The sequence below is a fragment of the Schistocerca piceifrons genome, chromosome 7 (assembly GCF_021461385.2).
Source record: "Schistocerca piceifrons isolate TAMUIC-IGC-003096 chromosome 7, iqSchPice1.1, whole genome shotgun sequence".
NCBI lineage: Eukaryota > Metazoa > Arthropoda > Insecta > Orthoptera > Acrididae > Schistocerca > Schistocerca piceifrons.
The window spans coordinates 62,175,960-62,200,082 of NC_060144.1; the positions used below are offsets into that span (position 1 = coordinate 62,175,960).

At 43.6% G+C, this 24,123-nt stretch overlaps 1 protein-coding gene across 5 annotated transcripts in view; it reads left to right on the forward strand.

Annotated features, from left to right (window-relative positions):
* Positions 1–24,123, forward strand: part of LOC124805094 (guanine nucleotide exchange factor for Rab-3A-like) — a 494,280-nt gene that overhangs the window by 250,592 nt on the left and 219,565 nt on the right. For all 5 annotated transcript variants that reach the window (XM_047265532.1, XM_047265533.1, XM_047265534.1 and 2 more), the window contains exon 3: positions 1,822–1,876. The gene's annotated coding sequence lies outside the window, so the exon portion shown is untranslated. The remainder of the gene's footprint in view (positions 1–1,821; positions 1,877–24,123) is intronic.

The window sequence follows — 24,123 nt, forward strand, 5'->3', positions numbered from 1 at the left end:
TGACCGCTGCGGTCGCAGGTTTGAATCCTGCCTCGGGCATGGATGTGTGTGATGTCCTTAGGTTAGTTGCGTTTAAGTAGTTCTAAGTTCTAAGGGACTGATGACCTCAGATGTTAAGTCCCATAGTGCTCAGAGTCATTTGAACCATTTTTGAAGTATTAGTGGAATAACGTGCAGAAAATGTTTTCAACGCCTTAAGAACGGTGATTTTGCTGTCGAAGATCGCCAGGGCGGTGGAAGACAGAACGCATTCGTAGCTACTGAAACAGACGAAGATAGTCGCAGGACATAATTATCGAAAGCAGTTGATGCGTTCGAGCCCAGCACTGGAACACAAACGGCCACAATACAGCGATAGACACGTAAAGGTAATTTTGCAGCAGGTCTCTGCTCGACTCCCTGTCGCAAAACCCGTCAAAATATACATGGAAACGTTGAAATTAAAAGTCCTGTCCCTCCCGCCGTATTCTCCATACGTTGCTCTCTCTGACTACCACCTTTTTCGATCAGTGGCGTACACTCTGGCTGACCAGCACTTCCGATCATACTAACAAGTGCAAAATTGAATTGATTCATGGATCCCCACAAAAGACTCCCAGTTCTTCCACCACTCGATTCGTATGCTATCCGAAAGATGGGAGAATATAGTGGCCAGCGATGGGCAATACTATGAATCATAATTTTCTTTGTACGTTTCTCATGATAAAGCCCCCGAACTTCGAGAAAAAACGGCGGAAGCAAATTTGTAGACCCAGTAGAAAAATGTCTGTTAATGCGGATGAGTAGGAGGAACAATCCCGTAACGTTCGAATACAGCGTTAGTAGTGTGTTGCTTGGGATAGTCACGTCGACTAAATATGTAGCCTTACTATTGCAAAGCGACAAGAAATACATCGAGCGCGCAAGGTCGGTTGTAGGGAAGGCGAGTGATCGACTTGAGTTTATTGGGAGAATTATAGGAAAGAGTAGCTCACCTATACAGAAAACCGGGTGTAGAAAAATTACGCGACCCCTTCCTGAAGAGTACTGCTTGCGAGTTTTTATTATCCTCACTAGGTCGGATTAAAGACGAGGTTCTTCTCTTGAAACACTCTTCACAAAGTTTAGAGAATCAACATTTGCAGCTTACTGCAGAACGATCCTACTGCCACCAACGTACACTTCGTGTAAGGACCGCGAGGGCAAGATAAATCAGGGCTCGTAGTGAGTGGTACAGACAGCCATTTTCACCTCATTCAATTAGCGATTGCAACGGGAAGGACAATGGCTAACAGTGCTACAGGGCACCCTCTGCCCGCATCGTATACTGGCTTCCGGAGCATGAATGTAGGTGTAAATAAAAGCTTCCATTGTACTTTTCTAGAACTCATATGACTGTCATATCATGTAGTATTGGGGAGATCACGCCAGCATATCTCAATACTGAATTTTTTGATAATGCTCATCGTGTGACGAATTGTCTCATATGAGTGAGCAGTTACTGCTTGGCCGGCTGGTGTGACTAAGCGGTTCTAGGCGCTACAGTCTGGAACCGCGCGACCGATACGGTCGCAGCTACGAATCCTGCTTCGGGCATGGATGTGTGTGATGTCCTTAGATTAGTTAGGTTTAAGTAGTTCTAAGTTCTACGGGACTGGTGACCTCAGATGTTAAGTCCCACAGTGCTCAGAGCCATTTGAACTATTTGAAGTTACTGCTTGCAACTTGGACTGTAGAATGTCTTTGTCTACGGTAGCATTAGTAGTTTCGCTGTAGATACAGGATGAGTACATTTCTCATCTTAACATAAATGTTAATGAATCTTCTTTCTGTCTGTTTCAGAATCCAACACGGATACACATCTGTGACGGGCAGAGATTACAGCCAGAAGTAGTAGGTACGTTCGCCTGCTCCTTACCTTTAGAAGGCAGTATCTGTCTCATGTGGCAACGTAGTTTCCCCGCGTCGCCGTTGTTGAGTAATCGATTCGTGGCGTTCTTGCCGCTTCAGATTTGTATTCAGTTTCGAGCTTTCGTCGTCGCCTTCTTCTGGAGATTTCAGTGCGTAGTTAGATACTTCATTTAGCTGACCAGATTCTGCCATGGAGGCATCACGAAGTCAGGTAACTTGGATGTGTTACCAGAGATTACGTCTATGACTGTGACTGAAGAACATTAGTAGTAATGCTGTTTTCGTTAGATGGTGGATGACAGCTGATTCCTCTGACTTTGAGGTCGAAAGGCAACGGTCATATACCGTCTAACGAAACCAATATCGCTATTAATGTCCTTCAGTCTTAGACATTGACACAATCTCTCATAGCATACAGAAATTGCCCGGCTTCGCGGCGTCTCCGTGGCATAATTTGGCCAACTAAATAAAGTACCTATTGGTCCACTGAAATCTACTGGCGATAGCGTTGGCGGTAGTCGTCAGAAGCTTGAGATGGAATACAAATACGTATTTATTGAAGTATCTGTGTCAGTAAACCAATATTAAACTTTTAAGAGGCATGTCAGCTATCTGGCACGAGTCTCAAAAAGCATGTACGTGTACAAGATTATTACAAGTGATCGAAGCGTTTCCAGTAATGCTCCGTGGGTGAGCTCCGTGAAGTAATTTTGCGCAACTTTATAGTCTTGCTAGGAAACTCGTGAAGTTACAAGAAGACTACTTAAAGTGTTTCCATTTCTCGATTCCGCAGGTGTCAAGCCTGTATTCAAGTTCATCCCACGACGATAATTATGAGAGTTTCACATCAATCTAATCAAAGGTAGTCTTGATGTAAGTTCGTTGCAGTTAGTTAGTTAGACTTGCTTAGTTAGTTAGCCAGATAGTTAGTTCCATTTTCCACAGATGATGTGCACGACAAATCATAATGATGTGGAACAATCCATTTTACATTCACGTCACAAATTAATTTTTAAATATGGCTACATGTTAAACATGTAAACTGTGTTTTTTGATATGTGTTAGTAATTCCTGCCCAGCATGTTTTGTACATTACAATAATAGGAATTCTTCTAAGGAATAGAAGCAGCTGTCATGGAGGAACTTTGTCAGGGTCGTTTCATATTTTATATTGCTGTCTGTCAGACATTTTATGTCACTGGAAAAGTGAACAAAAATTATGGTTGCAGCATTGTTAATCCGTTTTTGTGCTAATTTAAGCCGTTTATCTGTAGTAGTGAATGTAATGTTTTTCTTCTTGTATTGTAATTATATACATTATTGTTCCTTATGAACTGCAGTGATTCTTTACAACAAATTTCATGAGGGTATAAATATACTGTGAAGCAATAGTCAAAATCCGCAATTCGATAAGCAGATGTATGCTAGACGATCGTGGGTGAGAACCGGATATTATTTTTATAGCACGTTTTTGAGCAATGAAGCTTTCTGAAGAATGAGTTACTCCAGAACATTATTTTATATGACATTACCGAATGAAAATATACAAACTGTCAGCTTACTTATTTCTGTCTCCCCAAGATTTACAGTGATTCTAAGTGCAAATGTGGCTGAACTAAGTTGTTTCAGGAGCTCCAAAACTTGCTTTTCCCATATTAAATTCTCATCTGTATGGACGCCAAAAATTTTTAAAGCTTACAGCCTAGTTATTTGTCCTTATGATGTGTTCAACTTGTCATCGCTGTAGTATCTATACGCTGTGTCTTTTAAAAATTGATGTTGAGACCATTCATAGATAAGTAGTCAATGGCACTTTAAAGAACGTTGCTTACCATTTCTTCTGTTGCCGTATATATGCTTTGACTGATTAAAATACTACTGTCTTCCGCAAAGAGAACTAAATCTGCTTGTTGCACGTTAGACGGAAGACCGTTTACATGCATGAGGAACAATGGCGGACCAAAGGTTGAGCCTTGGGGAATTCCACAGGCGATTTCTCCCAGGTTAGAAGTAAGTACTGAATCTTTCCCATAACCACCGTGTACGCGGAGACAGCAGATGGTGCCAATCACGGCTAAGTCCCACAGCACCGTGTTTGAAATTTCATGAATAGTTGTGATAACAGATGAAATCCACACGTTCTGTCTACAGCTGCAGCGTGTACCACTACCAGCTGTTCTCTAGCGCCCTGTTCTAAATGACAAATCCGTCCTGCCGGGAGCTTTTTAACTGTGCTGCGACACAGGGAACATTAGTTTTCAGTAAGTCACGAACGTACTCCACCATAATGCGGAGATATTACCTGCCACTAAGCTATTCACAAAGGAAGAGGAATGCTGCTTCCACATTGAAGAATTTTGCCACGAGAACCGCCGCCCGCCACGTGCTGTAGCATTCGTGTTGAAAATTCGACGCGACTGCCTTTGTCTTCGTGTGTCGCAGACCGTGGCGAGTGCAGTCGGTAGGGTTTATGCCGCAGTCGTTGTCCTACAAAGAGTGCTTGTGAAACGTTATCACACTGCTGGGCACAAAGTATTTACAGCAGCTGACGGGCGTTTATTGATGAATCTTATCGCATACGATGAAACACCATCTCCCCACACACAACTATAGTTATCCGCCGAGGCAACAGAGCATTACATCATAGGCGACATGGCCTTTCTACGCAGTAGCTAGCTCCACCTTCTTCACTGGCGTCTGTGGTAGTCAATCGCGATGACTGTATAACAAACAACACTGCGAGGGGTCCAGCCTGCTGTCTGTCAACGTACAGTGTCAAGTTTGCTGCCGAAGCGGTGGCCTAGTGGCAGGCGCTCGCGCCTAAACATAGACGCTCTGTGGCGTCATTGCATGACCTTTCCAGAAAGGTGGCTCCAGTGCTCGATTTGTGGCTCAAGATACCCTCTACAACTCAAAATTTGCCGCATCATTTCCCTGTACAACCTGATCAACTAATATCTCTACCGATATAACACATTACTGGCCATTAAAATTACTACACCAAGAAGAAATGCAGATGATAAACGGGTATTCATTGGACAAATACATTTTATTGGAACTGACATGTGATTACATTTTCACGCAGTTGGGGTGCATAGATCCTGAGAAATCAGTACCCAGAACAACCACATCTGGCCATAATAACGGCCTTGATACGCCTGGGCATTGAGTCAAACAGAGCTTGGATGGCGTGTACAGGTACAGCTGCCCATGCAGCTTCAACTCAATACCACAGTTCATCAAGAGTAGTGACTGGCGTATTGTGACGAGCCAGTTGCTCGGCCATCATTGACCAGACGTTTTCAATTGGTGAGAGTACCGGAGAATGTGCTGGACAGGGCAGCAGTCTAACATTTTCTGTATCCAGCAAGGCCCGTACAGGACCTGCATCATGCGGTCGTGCATTACCTGCTGAAATGTAGCGTTTCGCAGGGATCGAATGAAGGGTAGAGCTACGGGTCTTAACACCTCTGAAATGTAACATCCACTGTTCTAAGTGCCGTCCATGCGAACAAGAGGTGACCGAGACGTGTAACCAATGGCACCCCATACCACCACGCCGGCTGATAAGCCAGTATGGCGATGACGAATACACGATTTCAATGTGCGTTCACCGCGATGTCGCCAAACGTGGATGCGACCATCATGATGTTGTAAACAGAACCTGGATTCATCCGAAAATATGACGTTTTGCCATTCGTGCTCCCAGGTTCGTCAGTGTGTACACCATCGCAGGCTCTCCTGTCTGTGATGCAGCGTAAAGGGTAACCGCAGCCATGGTCTCCGAGCTGATAGTCCATGCTGCTGCAAACGTCGTCGAACTGTTCGTGCAGATGGTTGTTGTCTTGCAAACGGCCCCATCTGTTGACTCAGGGATCGAGATGTGGCTGCACGATCCGTTACAGCCATGCGGATAAGATGCCCGTCATTTCGACTGCTAGTGATACGAGGCCGTTGGGATCCAGCACGCCGTTCCGTATTACCCTCCTGAACCCATCGATTCCATATTCTGCTAACAGTCATTGGATCTCGACCAACTCGAGCAGCAATGCCGCGGTATGATAAACCGCAATAGCGACAGGATACAATCCGACCATTTTCAAAGTCGGGAACGTGATGGTACGCATTTCGCCTCCTTACACGAGGCGTCACAACAACGTTTTACCAGGCAACGCCGGTCAACTACTGCTTGTGTATGAGAAATCGGTTGGAAACTTCCCTCATGTCAGCAGGTTGTAGGTGTCGCCCCCGGCGCCAACCTTGTGGGAATGCTCTGAAAAGCTAATCATTTGCATATGACAGCATCTTCTTCCTGTCGGTTAAATTTCGCGTCTGTAGCACGTCATCTTCGTGGTGTAGCAATTTTTATGGCCAGTAGTGTATAATGTGCCAGTTTCGTAAAGTGTGTCATCGCATTATTCAGAGATCTTAAGAAGCAAGACTAAACATCAGTTAGATATGGTTTGCACTAAGAACTCTGTGTACGAATTGTAGGCAACTCATCCTTACTCAAACGGGAATTTGGATGAATTTTATGACTGAACTTTCTGATGGGGTTTCCAAAGAAAACGGCCGGACAGCGTCACAGTACGCAGCGTGCGTGGTTTGCTGTGCTCGTGCACATCGCTATTGGCGACCATTAAGACAAATTAGTGATAAAGAGACCAGCAGCACAACGCAGAGATTAACTCTGAAAGCAATCAGTTAAGGGACTACTAAGTGCGAACAGATAATTATTTCGCGTTTTATCTTGACGAGTTAGCAAGATAAGTTGGAGAAACAAAACGGCAGTTAGTCTACATGTAGTCGCATATCTGATGACATTTTGCAACCACCACATGTAGACGATGAAGTGATAAAAAATTCAGCTCTAAATAAGAGGATTCTGTTTTTGTTAATCGCAGGTTGCTACAGCCTTATTATTAGAGCAAAAGACAGTACGTCGACAATTATTTAATGTCGAAGGAGGCGTTCACTGCCTATGTCGTAATCGTTCCTTCCGCAATGGATTCAACAGCAGATTCATTATATCTCAGTATTTCAATGTCTCTTGCTAACTCATGATGATGCATTATAACTTTCTACTTGGAAGTTACGATTGGGATAGAACAATTCTGTGTACCTTCTTGTCATTCTAATGTCATTTTTTCCATTCGGCACTTAGTTGGTCCACAATTTTCTTTTTGTCCTTTTTTTTTTAATGGCGTGTGGTGCACATTTTAATACTAAATCTCAAGGCACGTGGTTATGAGACACTAGTAATTATTACGTCTCAGATATAGTAGACACTCAGAAAGTAAAGAACGGAAAAACTGCTCTTTTTTTTTGTAACAGTGTTTCGGAAAAGACAATTTCTGGTTATCTGCCTTCACGTATACCGTAAACAAACATTACACAAGGTATTTCGATCTTCTTTGACTCTCATTTGTAATCTTTGCACTCCAAAGCAGGAAGCGTTACGCCCTATCTTTCTGTAGTGCGCACAATCTTGCAGTATCTTATCCCTGTGTTTTATGTACCTTATTATAGTGTCTTCCGTTAACTGTGACTCCAGCGACGGAAGTAACGATGGCGTAAAGCGACCGCTAGAAGAGGTGAAAGCGCGCAGCCTTTATATTAGCGACAGTAAAGCGGGCAGTTCATGGAGGTGCCGTGACTTCAGAGATACAGCAGTCACTGCCTGTGTTTCATCGTGGCCGTCTCTCGACACATGTGATGTGATTTGCAGCGTCTGCTATCGAAATTAGTCTCTGACGTTTCCTAAATCTCCCTTTTGTGGTAGTTTTCGATAATCTCGTAAGCAACCTCTGTTATTGCGAACGAACGAGGGTACGTGTAAGGTTAGTATGAAGGGAACAGGATGGATGTGTGGAGCGCAGTAAACTAGGGAGGAGGCCATCTCACCATCATTAACCCTTACGACATCCTTTTTCTCAGAGACGTTACGTCCAACTCAAAATAGTGGCACTCTGGCACCACTGAGTAACAACAGTGGCTTACAGCAATAATAATAATAATCATCATCATTGATCGACTGTAATGCACATAGTCGAAAATCTTAATAATTACACTGTCCGGTAATTTTTTATCGCAAAGTAATTATTACTGCGAGTATCGGTAGATATATCAGCATTGTCGCAGGCTTTTGCTCGCAGACAAGCTGTTACTGCGGACATACACTACGTGATTTTAAAGTATCCGTACGCCTGGCTGAAAATGACTTACAAGCTCGTGGCGCCCTCAATCGGTAATGCTGGAATTCAATATGGTGTGGGCTCACCCTTAGTCTTGAAGATGGCTTCCACTCTCGCAGGCATACGTTCCATCAGGTGCTGGAAGGTTTCTTGGGGAATGGCAGCACGTTCTTCACGGAGTGCTGCACTGAGGAGAGGTATCGATGTCGGTCGGTGAGGCCTGGCAGGAAGTCGGCGTTCCAAAACATCCCAAAAGCGTTCTATAGGATTCAGGTCAGGACTCTGTACAGGCCATCAATTACAGGGAAGTTATTGTCGTGTAACCACTCCGTCACAGGCCGTGCATTATGAACAGGTACTCAATCGTGTTGAATTGCTCTTCAACAGTCGGAAGCAAGAAGGTGCTTCAAACATCAATGTAGGCCTGTGCTGTGATATTGACACGCAAAACAACAAAGGGTGCAAGCCCCTCCATGAAAAACACGACCGTACCATAACACCACTGCCTCCGAATGTTACTGTTGGCGCTATCACGCTGGCAGATGACGTTCACCGGGCATTCGCCATACCCACACCCTGCCATCGTATCGTCACATTGTGTACCGTGATTCGTCACTCCACACGTTTTTCCACTGCTCAATCGTCCAATGGTTACGCTCTTTACACCAAGCGAGGCGTCGCTTGGCATTTACCGGCGTGATGTGTGGCTTATGAGCAGCCGCTCGACCATGAAATCCAAGTTTTCTCACCTCACGCCTAACTGTCTTGGTACTTGGAGTGGATTCTGATCCAGTATTCCTGTGTCATGGTCAGGACTGATGTCTGCTTATTACACATGACGACCCTCTTCAACTGCTGGCGGTCTCTGTCAGTCAACAGACGAGGTCGCCGTGTGCAGTTTTGTGCTGTACGTGTCCCTTCACTATCACATCGGAAACAATGGACCTAGGGATGTTTAGGAGTGTGGAAATCTCGCGCACAGACGTATGACACAAGTGACACCCAATCATGTGACCACGTTCGAAGTCCGTGAGTTCCGCGGAGTGCCCATTCTGCTCTCTTATGATGTCTAATGAATACTGAGGTCGCTCATATGGAGTATCTGGCAGTAGGTGGCAGCACAATGCCCCTAATATGAAAAACGTATGTTTTTTGGGGTGTTCGGATACTTTTGATCACATAGTGTATCTGCCGCGGATATCCACGTGTAGACAGACCTACAGCTGTAAACGTAGACTAGAAACCCCACCCCTTGATCCTTTAAAGAACTGAACTCCCGCTTATAAAGTAGCTTTAAACATCTCATTACGTTACGAATGAGTTAAATATTTGACGTTGAGCGTCAACAACGAACATTTAGTAATCGATAAAAGTTTTCCTGACATTAGTTTGTGGCGTTGTAATCGAGAAAAAGTTCAGAAAAGCATGAAAATATGTTCACAGTTTGTTGGAAGTCGCTAATTACGCTGGATAACCATAGCCTGTGCTAATTTGCGCTCCGTTTTAAGAAAAGCTGGTTTTTCGCCCATCTCCGTGTTTATTTCGTCATAAGTGCATGTCGTACACTGGCGTAATGTGCCAGCTACAATCAGTGGTATACGTGGATAGTGCCGGCAGCATGTGTTGCGAATAGAGTAGCAAAGAAGTAATAAATTAAAACCTCATCCCCGATTCTGCAGTTTTACTGCATGATCAGCGGAAATGTAGTCAGACATTAACTATTTTCCTTTCCGGTACGCTGATATTTTTTACATTTGGGCCGTCTAATTACAACTGAATGAAACACAGTTTTCGTGCCATATGCGTTTCGCTTTGTTTTTTGTAAGGCATCTTCAGTGGCCTGGAATATGTACATATTTTTGTTTATCCTATTTAGTTTACATTTTGGAGCAATGTGCATATAGGTTATAAACACTTCTGCTGGCTGGCTTTTCTATGATGCAGTAATAATTTAAAATTCTGCTTACAGTTTCCGGGGATGTTGTTCCACATATTGTGTTTTTGTTCTACTTTTGACACTGTTCTCTTCATAATTGCCATTTCAAAACTTTTGTTCTGCAGACTTCACGAATGTTATTGCCAGCTATTTGTGTGTGTGTGTGTGTGTGTGTGTGTGTGTGTGTGTGTGTGTGTGTGTGTGTGTGTCTAACGGTTCCTTGTGTTGTAAAGTCTGGAAAACAAAAATTTCAAATTGCAATTATAAAAAGGACAGCGTCAAAACTGGGAAAAAAAGCAATATGTAGAACAACATCTACGAAACCTTGTAGGCCTAAGCAGAATTTTAAATTATTACGTCAGCAAAGCCAATCACCAGAACTGTTTATAACCTATATCTACATTGTCCTAGAATGCAAAATAAATAGTATAAATATGTACTTATTCCAGGCCAATGAAAATGCCGCACAAAAAAAAGAAGGCGAAATGGGTATGGCACGAAAACTGTGTTTCATTCAGTTGTAATTAGACTTCCAAAAGTAAAAATTATTAACATATAGTAATATTACACGCAACTGAGGACAATAGGACTACTAAAGTTAAAGATATTTTCCTTTCATTGTTTCCGGGGAGTGTCAGCTATAAACAGTTGTGAAAAGGTGTTCTTAAATACTGCATGAATATAGTCTGGGTAATTTGCACGCCGTAACTTAGACTGCCTCAATACACATAGTTCTAACTCCTAGTACAATGCTTTACTTGCTGTGTTAAACCTTTAGTGTTAAGACTGTACGTCTTGATGACTAGATTATGATAGCATTTAAAATTTTTTATTCGGTCAGTAATTATATGAAATGCTGAAAACTCGAATTTGTGTTGCCCGTGTAAACAGTTAGAGGGCAACTCGCAACCGGAACTGGATCATTTTAGCTTTTCAGTCATGCATACGTAAGAAAGAACGAAAATTGAACGAACTTGGTGGTGATCAGTCGCGTATCAAATCACGACGATGGAAGGCCAATAGGATCACTTTCTTATCCGTGTGTCTGTCCGACTGTTTAAATTTCCTTTTCTCAGGAACGGGTGGACGTATAAAGTTGCAATTTATACCACATACTAAGATCTACGGTCCCTTGGCGCTGTAAAAAACTGAAGATTCTAAAACAATACAACCAAAAGATACCACCGAGCGAGGTGGCGCAGTGGTTAGACACTCGACTCGCATTCGGGAGGACGACGGTTCAATTCCGCGTCCGGCCATCCTGATTTAGGTTTTCCGTGATTTCCCTAAATCACTCCAGGCAAATGCCGGGATGGTTCCTCTGAAAGGACACGGCCGACTTCCTTCCCCATCCTTCCCTAATCCGATGAGACCGATGACCACGCTGTCTGGTCTCCTTCCCCAAAACAACCAACCGACCAAAAGATACCGCAATTTAGGCCCTATATTATGATACCCGCAAGCTCCCTCATCAAAATGTATAGGGTAGTTCCCGTTGATCCGGAATCGTGAAATTTGGCAAGAAGCAAGTTTTCTCCGTACAGGTAATGAAAAATGTCAGTAAACTGTAATTCGTAACTATATGACACAAAAATATTTCTTTTATCGTTTGTTATCCGAATTCAAACGTAAAATTAAAACAAGTTGTCTTCCTTGTTTTTCGGTCTCTTTTTTTTCCACAGTTGCAAATACACAAGTTGTGTAGTTTAATTACCGCCTCTTGAAAATGTTATGAAATCTTTTTAAAACCAAACGAGTTTCGCTTTATTCTGGAGCATCTTCAGTGGCCATTGTAACAATATGGTTTTTTCTCTCTCGAAGAACTTTGTTCGATAGGATCGTGATCAGTTCGTATGCTTTACTTACTACCAAAAACAGTTTTAATTCTTATCGTTCCTCGCGGTTTTTTTATTGTTTGCTTCATTCTTGTTGTTCTTCCATGCGTATATTTAGGGTATTCAGGACACAGTACTTTCACTGCAGTAAATATTGACGTTTCTGTGTTGAGAAGAACTATTATCTCGCCATTTCGTGTATCCCCACGGCAGATTATCCACCACTGTAATAATTCATGCACACAGTAGTCAAGACAAGTCATAACTCACGCACACAGTAGTAAAGACATGTTTACTCCTACACACACACACACACACACACACACACACACACACACACACATACACACACACACACACACACACACACAGTCTTTCTAGTTGGAAAATATATACACAGAGTGACAGAGGACGGTTCCACCACTGCCAAAACAAACAAAATATGAACGAGTCCTGCGATACGAAAACAAAACTCACGAAATGGCGACATGACAGTAGTTCTTCTCAACACAAGACGCGAATATTTAGTGCCGTGAAAGTGATGTCTGTTGAATAGCCAAAACACACACATGGAAAAACAGCAAGAGTGAATTACACAGTGAAAAAGCGGCGAGTAGCTATAAGAATTAAAATTGTTTATACAAGCAAGTGGAGGCAACGGCCTTGTCGCAGTGGATACACCGATTCCCGTGAGATCACCGAAGATAAGCGCTGTCGGGCGTGGTCGGCACTTGGATGGGTGACAATCCAGGGCGCCATGAACTGTTGCCATTTTTCGGGGTGCACTCAGCCACCCGATGCCAATTGAGGAGCTACTCGATCGAATAGTAGAGGCTTCGGTCAAGAATACCATCATAACGACCGGGAAAGCGGTGTGCTGAACCCACGCCCCTCCTATCCGCATCCTCCACTGAGGATGACATGGCGGTCGGATGGTCCCGGTAGGCCACTCGTGGGCTGAAGACGGAGTGCTTTTTTTATATATATTCAAGCAAGTGAAGCATGCGATCAGTTCGTGATCCTATCGAACAAAATTGTAAGAGGAAAAAAAACCATATTGTCATAATGATCACTGAAGATGCTTTACAAAAAAGCGAAACGGGTCTGGTCTAAAAAAGATGGTAACTAAACTGTGATGTAAAATTAAAGCATTCTCGAAAGACTCGGAATTTCCGGGACCGATATTTTGCCAATACCAATGTGAAAAACAGGCAAAAATCGTCGAAATTCTGGATTCCTGGGATAGATGAACTGTCTCTGTTAACATAGTTAGGTTTCTGCGGAACGATTAGAGCGCGGGTCGTACTCGCCAATTTTCTTTCTTTCTTTCTTTCTTTTTCATCAAAGATACCCCATCGAAGTTTCCCCCGCAGTACAAAAAAAGCGGCAACTTAAGTACTGCGCTGATGTCACAGGAACCAGAAGTAGTTTGAAGAAAGACTGAGCAGCCATGATTGACGCAACGCGGCGGACTCCTCCACCGCGGTTTGCGAAGAGAGCGTGCGCCTCTTCTGGGAAGCGCACATTACGGGGAAGGGAAGAGCAGAGAAGCAGGTCAACGACTCTGGCGCGCACGCAGCAGCCGGTCCTTTCTCCCTCGGCTCCACGAGGATTCTCTCCGGAAAAGGGCCGTAGTTCCCGCCTGTGGCGGCCGCCGCCGCGGTCGGTCTTCGCCAGCTGTACGTGCCCAGTGTGGTTATTATCTGTTAGCTCTAAAGTACAGGGTGAGCATAAAATCCTCCCCGCATTTCGAAAAATTATTTCCAGGGAACTATGGTAGATACATTTGTGCAGTCTATTACAAATGGTTGCTAAACTCACAACGTTTCTTACGGATACACTTTGTAACGCCCCAAGAACAGAAAACCCCAATTAACAATCTTTGTGGAAATTTAAAGTAGGGAAGTGAGCCATCCTGACAGTCACGGCAACAATTGACGATAAAATCTACACCGGTAATATTTTGATTAACACCTATATTATTCAAATACTGAGAATACCATACAAAAAGGGGAGATAAAAGGAAAGGATTGTCATAGATTCTTTATCAAACATCTACAGAATAAATTCAAAATCATATGAACCAAGGTTAAATCCAAGAAAGCAATTCAGTCAGAGATAACATTTACCATGGAAGAGAGTTGTAGCCGCATCGAAAAGGAAATTCAATGCGACTACGATGCAACTCTGATACCGAAATGTTCAGTTAGTTAGTTGCTCTTGAGTCGCTCTAGAGTACTTTTGCCATTGTTGCCTGGACGCAAACGCTATTAGATTGTTTCAGTTTTCGAAGTTTGATACTTCGTGAGGTAGAGACTGAAGTATTGCTCAGTCATTCGACTGATGGAAGTTAATCTTTACCGCGACTGATGATAGTTAATCTTTAGCGCGACTGCAGGGACTTATCCCTTGCACGCCTCCCGTGAGACCCACATTCCCAAATGTTCATGAGCACGAAGGCTAAGTCCGATAAACCAATATCCCTCAATTGAAGTCTGACACTCGTCTTACTATACCGTCGCTAGACAAGAAGAAGGGATGAGTTGATGACGCATTTTGAGACATCAAGGGATCACCAACTTGGTATTGGAGAGAAGTGTCGGGGGAGGAGGGGGGAGGAGGAATAATTGAATACGGATACGGTAAGCAGATTCAGAAGGATGTAAGTTGCAATAGTTATTCGGAGATGAAGAGGCTTGCACGGAGCAGCGTAGCATAGAGAGCTACATCAAACGACGACGACGACAACAACAACAACAACAACAACAGAGTACCCGACGGTGCTGATTCTGCTTCTAGGCGGAATGTAAACTTAGAGAAATTCTCGGCATATACCTCGATGGTGGGGACAGCTGAAAATGTGTGCCCCGACCGGGACTCGAACCCGGAATCTCCTGCTTACATGGCAGCTGCACGAGAACAGTTGCTATCTTCATATACAGGGTGTTACAAAAAGGTACGGCGAAAATTTCAGGAAACATTCCTCACACACAACGAAATAAAATATCTTATGTGGATATGTGTCCGGAAACGCTTACTTTCCATGTTAGAGCTCATTTTATTACTTCTCTTCAAATCACATTAATCATGGAATGGAAACACACAGCAACAGAACTTACCAGCGTGACTCCAAACACTTTGTTACAGGAAATGTTCAAAATGTCCTCCGTTAGCGAGGATACATGCATCCACCCTCCGTCACATGGAATCCCTGGTGCGCTGATGCAGCCCTGGAGAATGGCCTATTGTATCACAGCCGTCCACAATACGAGCACGAAGAGAGTCTCTACATTTGGTACCGGGGTTGCGTAGACAAGAGCTTTCAAATGCCCCCATAAATGAAAGTCAAGAGGGTTGAGGTCAGGAGAGCGTGGAGGCCATTGAATTGGTCCGCCTCTACCAATCCATCGGTCATGAATCTGTTGCTGAGAAGCGTACGAACACTTCGACTGAAATGTGCAGGAGCTCCATCGTGCATGAACCACATGTTGTGTCGTACTTGTAAAGGCACATGTTCCAGCAGCACAGGTAGAATATCCCGTATGATATCAAGATAACGTGCTCCATTGAGCGTGGGTGGAAGAACATGGGGCACAATCAAGACATCACCAACAATGCCTGCCCAAACGTTCACAGAAAATCTGTGTTGATGACGTGATTGCACAATTGCGTGCGGATTCTCGTCAGCCCACACATGTTGATTGTGAAAATTTACAATTTGATTACGTTGGAATGAAGCCTCATCCGTAAAGAGAACATTTGCACTGAAATGAGGATTGACACATTGTTGGATGAACCATTCGCAGAAGTGTACCCGTGGAGGCCAATCAGCTGCTGATAGTGCCTGCACACACTGTACATGGTACGGAAACAACTGGTTCTGCCGTAGCACTCTCCATACAGTGACGTGGTCTACGTTACCTTGTAAAGCAGGAACATCTCTGACGCTGACATTAGGGTTATCGTCAACTGCACGAAGAATTGCCTCGTCCATTGCAGGTGTCCTCGTCGTTCTAGGTCTTCCCCAGTCGCGAGTCATAGGCTGGAATGTTCCGTGCTCCCTAAGACGCCTATCAATTGCTTCGAACGTCTTCCTGTCGGGACACCTTCGTTCTGGAAACTGTCCCGATACAAACGTACCGCGCCACGGGTATTGCCCAGTGCTAATCCATACATCCAATGGGCAACTGCCAACTCCGCATCTGTGAACATTGCAAAACCACGGTCGTGATGAACACTAACCTGTTGATGCTACGTACTGATGTGCTTGATGCTAGTACTGTAGAGCAATGCGTCGCATGTCAACACAAGCACCGAAGTCAACATTACCTTCCTTCAATCGGGCCAACTGGTGGTGAATCGAGGAAGTACAGTACATACTGACGAAACTAAAATGAGGTCTAACACGAAAATTGAGCGTTTCCGGACACATGTCCACATAACATCTTTTCTTTATTTCTGTGTGAGGAATGTTTCCTGAAAGTTTGGCCGTACCTTTTTGTAACATCCTGTATGTAGTTAAAGGCTACCCAGCAATTGACCTTGTCTGTGCGAATGCGCACAGGATGCCCGAACTCGTACGAGAATCGTCACCTTTGTGTGTGCGCAAGTAATGAGTGGATGAGCAAAGTATATTAGGTACATGAAGTATGTAGATTGTGGATAGTTGGGAATATGGGTCTCACGGGAGGTGTGCTGCAGTCGCGCTGTTCATCTGTGTCCTCGGTGGCTCAGATGGATAGAGCGTCTGCCATGTAAGCAGGAGATCCCGGGTTCGAGTCCCAGTCGGGGGCACACATTTCAGCTGTCCCCATCGAGGTATATCAACAATACCTGTCGGCAGCCGAGGGTTTCAATTAATTATCATTTATTCTAGAGAAGCTGCACGCTCATGAATGGGATCTGTTCTTTCGAGAACAGTTACTATCTTCATTCATATAATTATAGTGTACGTTTCTTAAATCATCCTCTACACACTCACTGGCTAAACAGACATTTCTGGGGGTTTAGAATAAGTGGAGAGGGGGAGGGAGAGGGAAGCGCTTCTTGGAAGTAACTCTCGAACAAAATGATCTCTTCTGTGCCAACCAATTGTTGTTGTTATTGTTGTATTGTTGTTATTGTTCTTGTTCTCGTCTGCAGTCCAAAGACTGGTTTGATATGCCGGTCCCCACGTTGCTCTATCCCCTGCCACCCACTTAGTCTCCGAATAACTACTGCAGCCATATCAATCTGAAAACACTTACTGTAGCCATTGCTTGAAGTTCATCTACAACTTTAACACCCCCTCCCCTGACAACACACACACACACACACACACACACACACACACACACACACACACACGCTTTCCTTCATCACCAAACTGACGAGTCCTTCGTGTCTCAGCTTGTGTTCCATCAGTCGATCCATTGTTTCAGTAATTTATTTTTCCCCTAATTCGATTTAGTCTCTCATCATTAATTACTCAATCTACCCGTGTAAGCTTTAGATTTCTTTTGTAGCAACAAATTTCGAAAGATTCTACTCGCTTGTTGATGGAACTGTTTATCGTCCACCTCGTCCGCACTCCAGACAAATAAATTCATAGCAGATTTTGTAACACTCAGATTGATATTAGATGTTAGCAAGTTCGTCTTATTTTAGCAGCGCTTATCTTGCTATTGCCAACTTGCATTTTATATTCTCTTTACTTTGGGGATCACCAGCAATTTTGCTGTCAAAATAGCAAAAGTCATCTACTTTACATAGTGCCTCATTTCCTAATTTAATTGCCTCAGAATCATGCGATTCGTACTTCGTTACTTTTGTTCATGCTTATCATGTAATCACTTCTGAAGACACTACTCATTCCGTTCAACTGCTTATCCAAGTCCTTTACTGTCTCTGGCCGAATTACAATGTCATCGGCAAACCTTAAACTTACTATTTCTTCTCCATGAACTCTAATCCCTTTTCCAAATTTCTCCTTGCTTTCCTTCACAGCTTCCTCAATGTATTGTATAGACTGAAAGACTGTCATTGGCGACAGGCTACAGATCGGTCTCATTCCTTCCTCAACCAAGACATCCCTTTCATGTCCGTCGACTCTTTATAACTGCAGTTTGGTTTCTGTACAAGTTTTAAATAACATTGCGCGTCTCGGTATTGTCCCTGCTACAGTCGACATTTCAATAATATGTGGTCCAGTTCACTCTGTCAAAAGCTTCCACGAAATCTGCAAACGGTATAAATGTAGGTTTACCTTTCTTCATTCTACCTGTATAGATTCCGTAAACATTGGTCATGCGAACCAATCTCGCCCATTTCTCACGTGACTTTATGAAAGCCATCGATGACGGCAGACACGTAACATTTCTTGACTTCTGAAAAGCATTTCACTCTGGACTAACCCTACGATTACTTGTACTATCTAAAGTACGATCGTAACGGATATCAAGCAAAATTTGTGTTTGAAGACGTCTTTATAGGGGAGACACAGTACGTTACGTTGGACGGAGAGTCATCAAGGATTGTACGAGGCGTGTTTTTTTAAGTAAGTACCGTTTTGAAATTAAAAAAAGACGTGCTAAGATATCTCAATAATTTTATTTTTACATGAAAGCCTGTACCTTAATCTACGCACTGACGCCATTACAGTCTGATTCTTCCTTATTTACGTTGAGTACTGAGTGTTTAAGATGCCTCCGATAATCGTGAGTCCCGCCGACTGTGAAGTACGGGCTGTTATAAGATTTCTTAGTGCTAAAGGCCTAAAAACGATCGATATTCGTCTCGAGATCTGTGCAGTTTACGGAGAAAACATTATGAGTCATGGAATGGTAAGAAAGTGGGTGAGAGCATTTAAAGATGACCGCACAAATGTGCATGATGAACAACGGAGTGGGCGTCGTTCGGTCCTTAACGAAAGTTTGGTGCAGTAAGTGGACAATAACGTGAGAGAAAACAGATGCTTTACGATTTCCTCCTTGCGGGATGACTTTCCTAATGTTTCTTGTAGTGTTTTGTATGGCATTGTGACCGAGCACTTGAATTACCGAAAATTGTGCGCACGTTGGGTACCGAAAATGTTGACGGATGAGCACAAAACCAAACGTTTAGACAGTGCATAGACTTTCCTCGAGCGGTACCACAACAACGGTGATGATTTCATAAGCCAAATTGTTACCGGCGATGGAACATGGGTGGCCTACGTCACACCAGAATCAAAGCAACAGTCCATGGAATTTGAACAAGACAATACCCGTCCGTATGTGGCGAATCAGATCAAAGATCTCATCACATCTTTTCGATGGGAAACTCTAGATCATCCTCCGTACAGCCCCGATCTTGCGCCCAGTGATTACCATCTGTTCCTGCACTTGAAGAGACACCTGGGCGGTCAGCGTCTTCAAGACGATGACGAAGTCAAAACAGTGGTGATGCAGTGGTTAACAAGTCAGGCGGCAGACTTCTATGAGGAGGGTATTCAAAAACTGGTACAACGTTATGACAAGTGCCACAATTTTGACGGATATTTGTAGAAAAGTAGATTAAGGTACAGGCTTGCATGTAAAAATAAAATTATGGAGATATCTCTGCACATTATTTTTAATTTCGAAACGGTACTTACTTAAAAAACACGCCTCGTAATACCGTTTAGAATCAAGCCTCACTTTTACCGAAATACATTGACAGACTTGCTTACAGATTGAGAACTGCGACCCGGGAGTACTGCAGTGTGATTGGGAAGAGAGCAGGAGGCGCCGTTAGGGCGTTGCTAGTACAGACACTTGCTGTGCCCGGTTGTTGTTGCGGAGCGCGAGGCGAGAGCCCGTAACCCGGCGTACCAGGGGCCGTTAGCTGCGGCGTCCGTGGTATGCGAATGTGGGAGGGGGCACAGATAGAGGAGAGGGAGGGGGCAGGGGCAAGGGGGTGGGTAATGGCGCGCCCACCGCCCACGCGTAAACAAGCCCGCATTCCACGCGGCAGCCTCCGTGCTTCTAGCCTCTGATGCTACGCTGCTGGTACCGCGAGGATCTGCGCGAAGCTGTGCTGCGCGGCCGCGACCGGTCGCACAGGGGGGAGACGCCGCAACTCCGGATTAGAACCCTGCCTACCTAACATGCAGTGCCTTCGCTGAGGCTGATCCACCTGCTTGGGGGGGGGGGGGTCACGGGGTGGGGAGGGGGAGGGCGTATTCGGATGGATTTTTAAGGTTGAGACAGTAACCGATGTTCAGGTAATAATTTCTCTCATCACGGGGTGTCTCTACTCTTCTACAGCACATGTTTTACAGCTTGTGCAGAGTGCCATGAAAGTAACTGTGCGATTGTTCTTATACATTTACGTGCGCATTCAGTAATATTCAGCTGAAAAAATGTAAGGCAATACGAAGACACCTTTTCCGACGATTCAGTAGGTCTTGCATAAACTTTTTTGTCACGGTCATGATATCTGGCACAACGAATTTTTTGCGTAGTAAGTGGTTTCTTAGCACTATCATCAATGAGTAAATTACAGAATACTCACGCTCATCTGTCACGATCTGCATGTTTTGAGAAATACGTTTCATTAGTGTACAGACGAACCTGCTTCCTTACTTTGATTTTCGGCTCGCATGACGCTACAAAGTAGCTCACCGCTTTCCAGTTATTTTATCATTTCTTCGATGAGTTCGCTAGCAGTTGTGACATCGATGTAGAGGTGTACTGCCTGTTTCCATGCCACAGATAAGGTACCGTTAGTATCACAGCGGCAGGTGTAACTTGTTCGACTATAAATGTTCGTCTTATCGAAGGTGAGAACACATCTGTCTTCAAATGTCTGAAACATTTGTCCTTCAGCTCTAATTACGAAGCCTCGTGCAGATTTGGAGCGTTGAATGATAGGGTAAACGATACTTCTGATCCTCAAATAATTGCACGCTTTAGGAGAGACACAGATTACGCAGACTGCCTTTTCGGTCAGTTATGCGTCGAACTAGGCGCCAGTTAGAGCGCTAATTCATATTGCGATTATGCCAATGGTAGAAGCGGTAGCTTAGGTATGAATGTTTATGAGACTAGGAAGTTGACGTGGTTGGGTAAAAACTGAGGATTAACGATGAATGTTTGACAAATAATCAGTTGAGTCACGATGACACGTTTCACATGGCAGACTGAAACAGTCCTCAGCATGGCGTTCGTAGAGAAATGAAGGATGCTGTAAGTACAAATGAAGAGAGGCTATTTTGCTTCCTCTGTGGTTCTAAGTAGATAGACTGAGCTGCTATCTGCGTTGCAACGTTGGTGATTTAAAATACGTGGAGCTTCTCAGCAAATTTCTGCACCCAAATACGAACGGCGGGGGAACAGAAAACGACCTCACTTCCAACCAAGGCTAGACGATGACCACCACCTCCACCACCACCAACACCAACAACAACAACAACAACGAGAGAAAATACTCCTTCATCTGCCCAAGACTTGATTACTAACAAGTGATTTCCCCTCACTGTCGGAGACATTATGTTTTCAGCATTTTTCGTCCATTTCGACGATGTAGGTGAATGAACTCCGTCTGAAAGTTCAGCAACATGTCTAACATATTAACAATACAGTCCACGGGTATACTGTCGGTTCATAGGACACTATGAGGTATACTGTCGGTTCATAGGACACTATGAACCAGCAGTATACCCGTGGACTGTTCGAGCAACAAATACGCCGGGAGAAACTGAAGAATCACATATTAACAATAGTTCTCAAGTAGTAACTGAGTTTGTATTTTGTAATTAGTGTTGCGACGAATGTCTCGGGAAGAAAGGTCATAGACGTAACACAGACTATCCACAAATTAATGCATTTGCAATATTTATAATAACTCCGACAATCCAGTAAAATAGTACAAGATATTGCACTTAATTGATTTGCGGTGAAAATATCGGAAACGATAACGTATTGTGCGTCATACGTGCTGCTGACTCCTACCTCCACTCCCCCCTCGGTATACGTACTTTCGCCGCATGCTCTTGCAAGTGATGAGCGCATAATTTTTCGACTCCTGCGCCACGTCGAACTCCATCGCTGCTGCTGCTGCTGCTGCTGTGATGTTTATCTTCCTCGCAGAGGCAGTGCCTGTTGCTAGTTCATCACGAACATCATACATCGTGTGAGTTCGCTGCCATTTTCATGTTTGCATGTAACACCTTGCTTTGGTGGAAAAACTCGGAAACGACTGTATAAACCGTGCAACTAGATGTGTAAGAAAGAAGCAGTCTTAATAAATATTACAACATAAAGGAAAAAGTCGTTTTGATTCACCTCCCAGAGCTGTGAAGTCAAAAATCATTGGGCTTCTATTTGATTCAGATGGTTCTGATTTAAATTCGGTTATGAAGAAGATACCGCGTAAACACATTGTTTTTATATTGCGGACCACTTGTGACAATCGTTATCGTACGAAAAAAGTCTGTAATATGTTAAAATGTGTCCGTTGGAACTTTTTTCTGTTCTTTTCACTTATTTTTCACGTAAATTTAATATGAATTATTACCAGCTGTACTACCTATGCACACACTATCTTTTGTTGTATTTACTGTCGCCATATAAGGCGACGATGGAGTGGATGGTGAATAGCAATTGTTGTTGTGATCTTCAGTCCTGAGACTGGTTTGATGCAGCTCTCCATGCTACTCTATCCTGTGCAAGCTTCTTCATCTCCCAGTACTTACTGCAACCTACATCCTTCTGAATCTGCTTAGTGTATTCATCTCTTGGTCTCCCTCTGCGACTTTTACCCTCCAAGCTGCCCTCCAATGCTAAATTTGTGATCCCCTGATGCATCAGAACATGTCCTACCAACCGGTCCCTTCTTCTTGTCAAGTTGTGCCACAAACTCCTCTTCTCCCCAATTCTATTCAATACCTCCTCATTAGTTTTGTGATCTACACATCTAATCTTCAGCATTCTTCTGTAGCACCACATTTCGAAAACTTCTATTCTCTTCTTGTCCAAACTATTTATCGTCCATGTGTCACTTCCATACATCGCTACACTCCATACAAATACTTTCAGAAACGACTTCCTGACACTTAAATCTATACTCGATGTTAACAAATTTCTCTTCTTCAGAAACGCTTTCCTTGCCATTGCCAGTCGATATTTTATATCCCCTGTACTTCGACCATCATCAGTTATTTTGCTCCCCAAATAGCAAAACTCCTTTACTACTTTAAGTGTCTCATTTCCTAATCAAATTCCCTCAGCATCACCCGGCTTAATTCGACTACATTCCATTATCCTCGTTTTGCTTTTGTTGATGTTCATCTTATATCCTCCTCTCAAGACACTGTCCATTCCGTTCAACTGCTCTTCCAAGTCCTTTGCTGTCTCTGACAGAATTACAATGTCTTCGACGAACCTCAAATTTGGTTTTCTTCTCCATGGATTTTAATACCTACTCCGAATTTTTCTTTTGTTTCCTTTACTGCTTGCTGAATAACATCGGCGAGAGGCTACAACCCTGTCTCACTCCCTTCCCAACCACTGCTTCCCTTTCGTGCCCCTCGACTCTTATAACTGACATCTGGTTTCTGTACAAAATTGTAAATAGCCTTTCACTTCTTGTATTTTACCCCTGCCACCTTTAGAATTTGAAGGAGAGTATTCCAGTCAGCATTGTCAAAAGCTTTCTCTAAGTCTACATATGCTAGAAACGTAGGTTTTCCTTTCCTTAATCTATTTTCTAAGATAAGTTGTAAGGTCAGTATTGCCTCATGTGTTCCAACATTTCTGATCTTCCCCGAGGTCGGCTTCTACCAGTTTTTCCATTCGTATGTAAAGAATTCGCGTTAGTATTTTGCAGCTGTGACTTATTAAACTGATAGTTCGGTAATTTTCACATCTATCAACACCCGCTTTCTTTGGGATTGGAATTATTATATTCTTCTTGAGGTCTGAGGGTATTTCACCTGTCTCATACATCTTGCACACCAGATGGTAGAATTTTGTCAGGACTGGCTCTCCCAAGGCCGTCAGTAGTTCTAATGGAATGTTGTCTAATCCGGGGGCCTTGTTTCGACTCAGGTCTTTCAGTGCTCTGTCAAACTCTTCATGCAGTATCGTATTTCCCATTTCATCTTCATCCTCTTCCGTTTCCATAATATTGTCCTCAAGTACATTGCCCTTGTATAGACCCTCTATATGCTCCTTCCACCTTTCTGCTTTCCCTTCTTTGCTTAGAACTGGGTTTCCAACTGAGCTCTTGATACATTGATACAAGTGGCTCTCTTTTCTCCAAAGGTTTC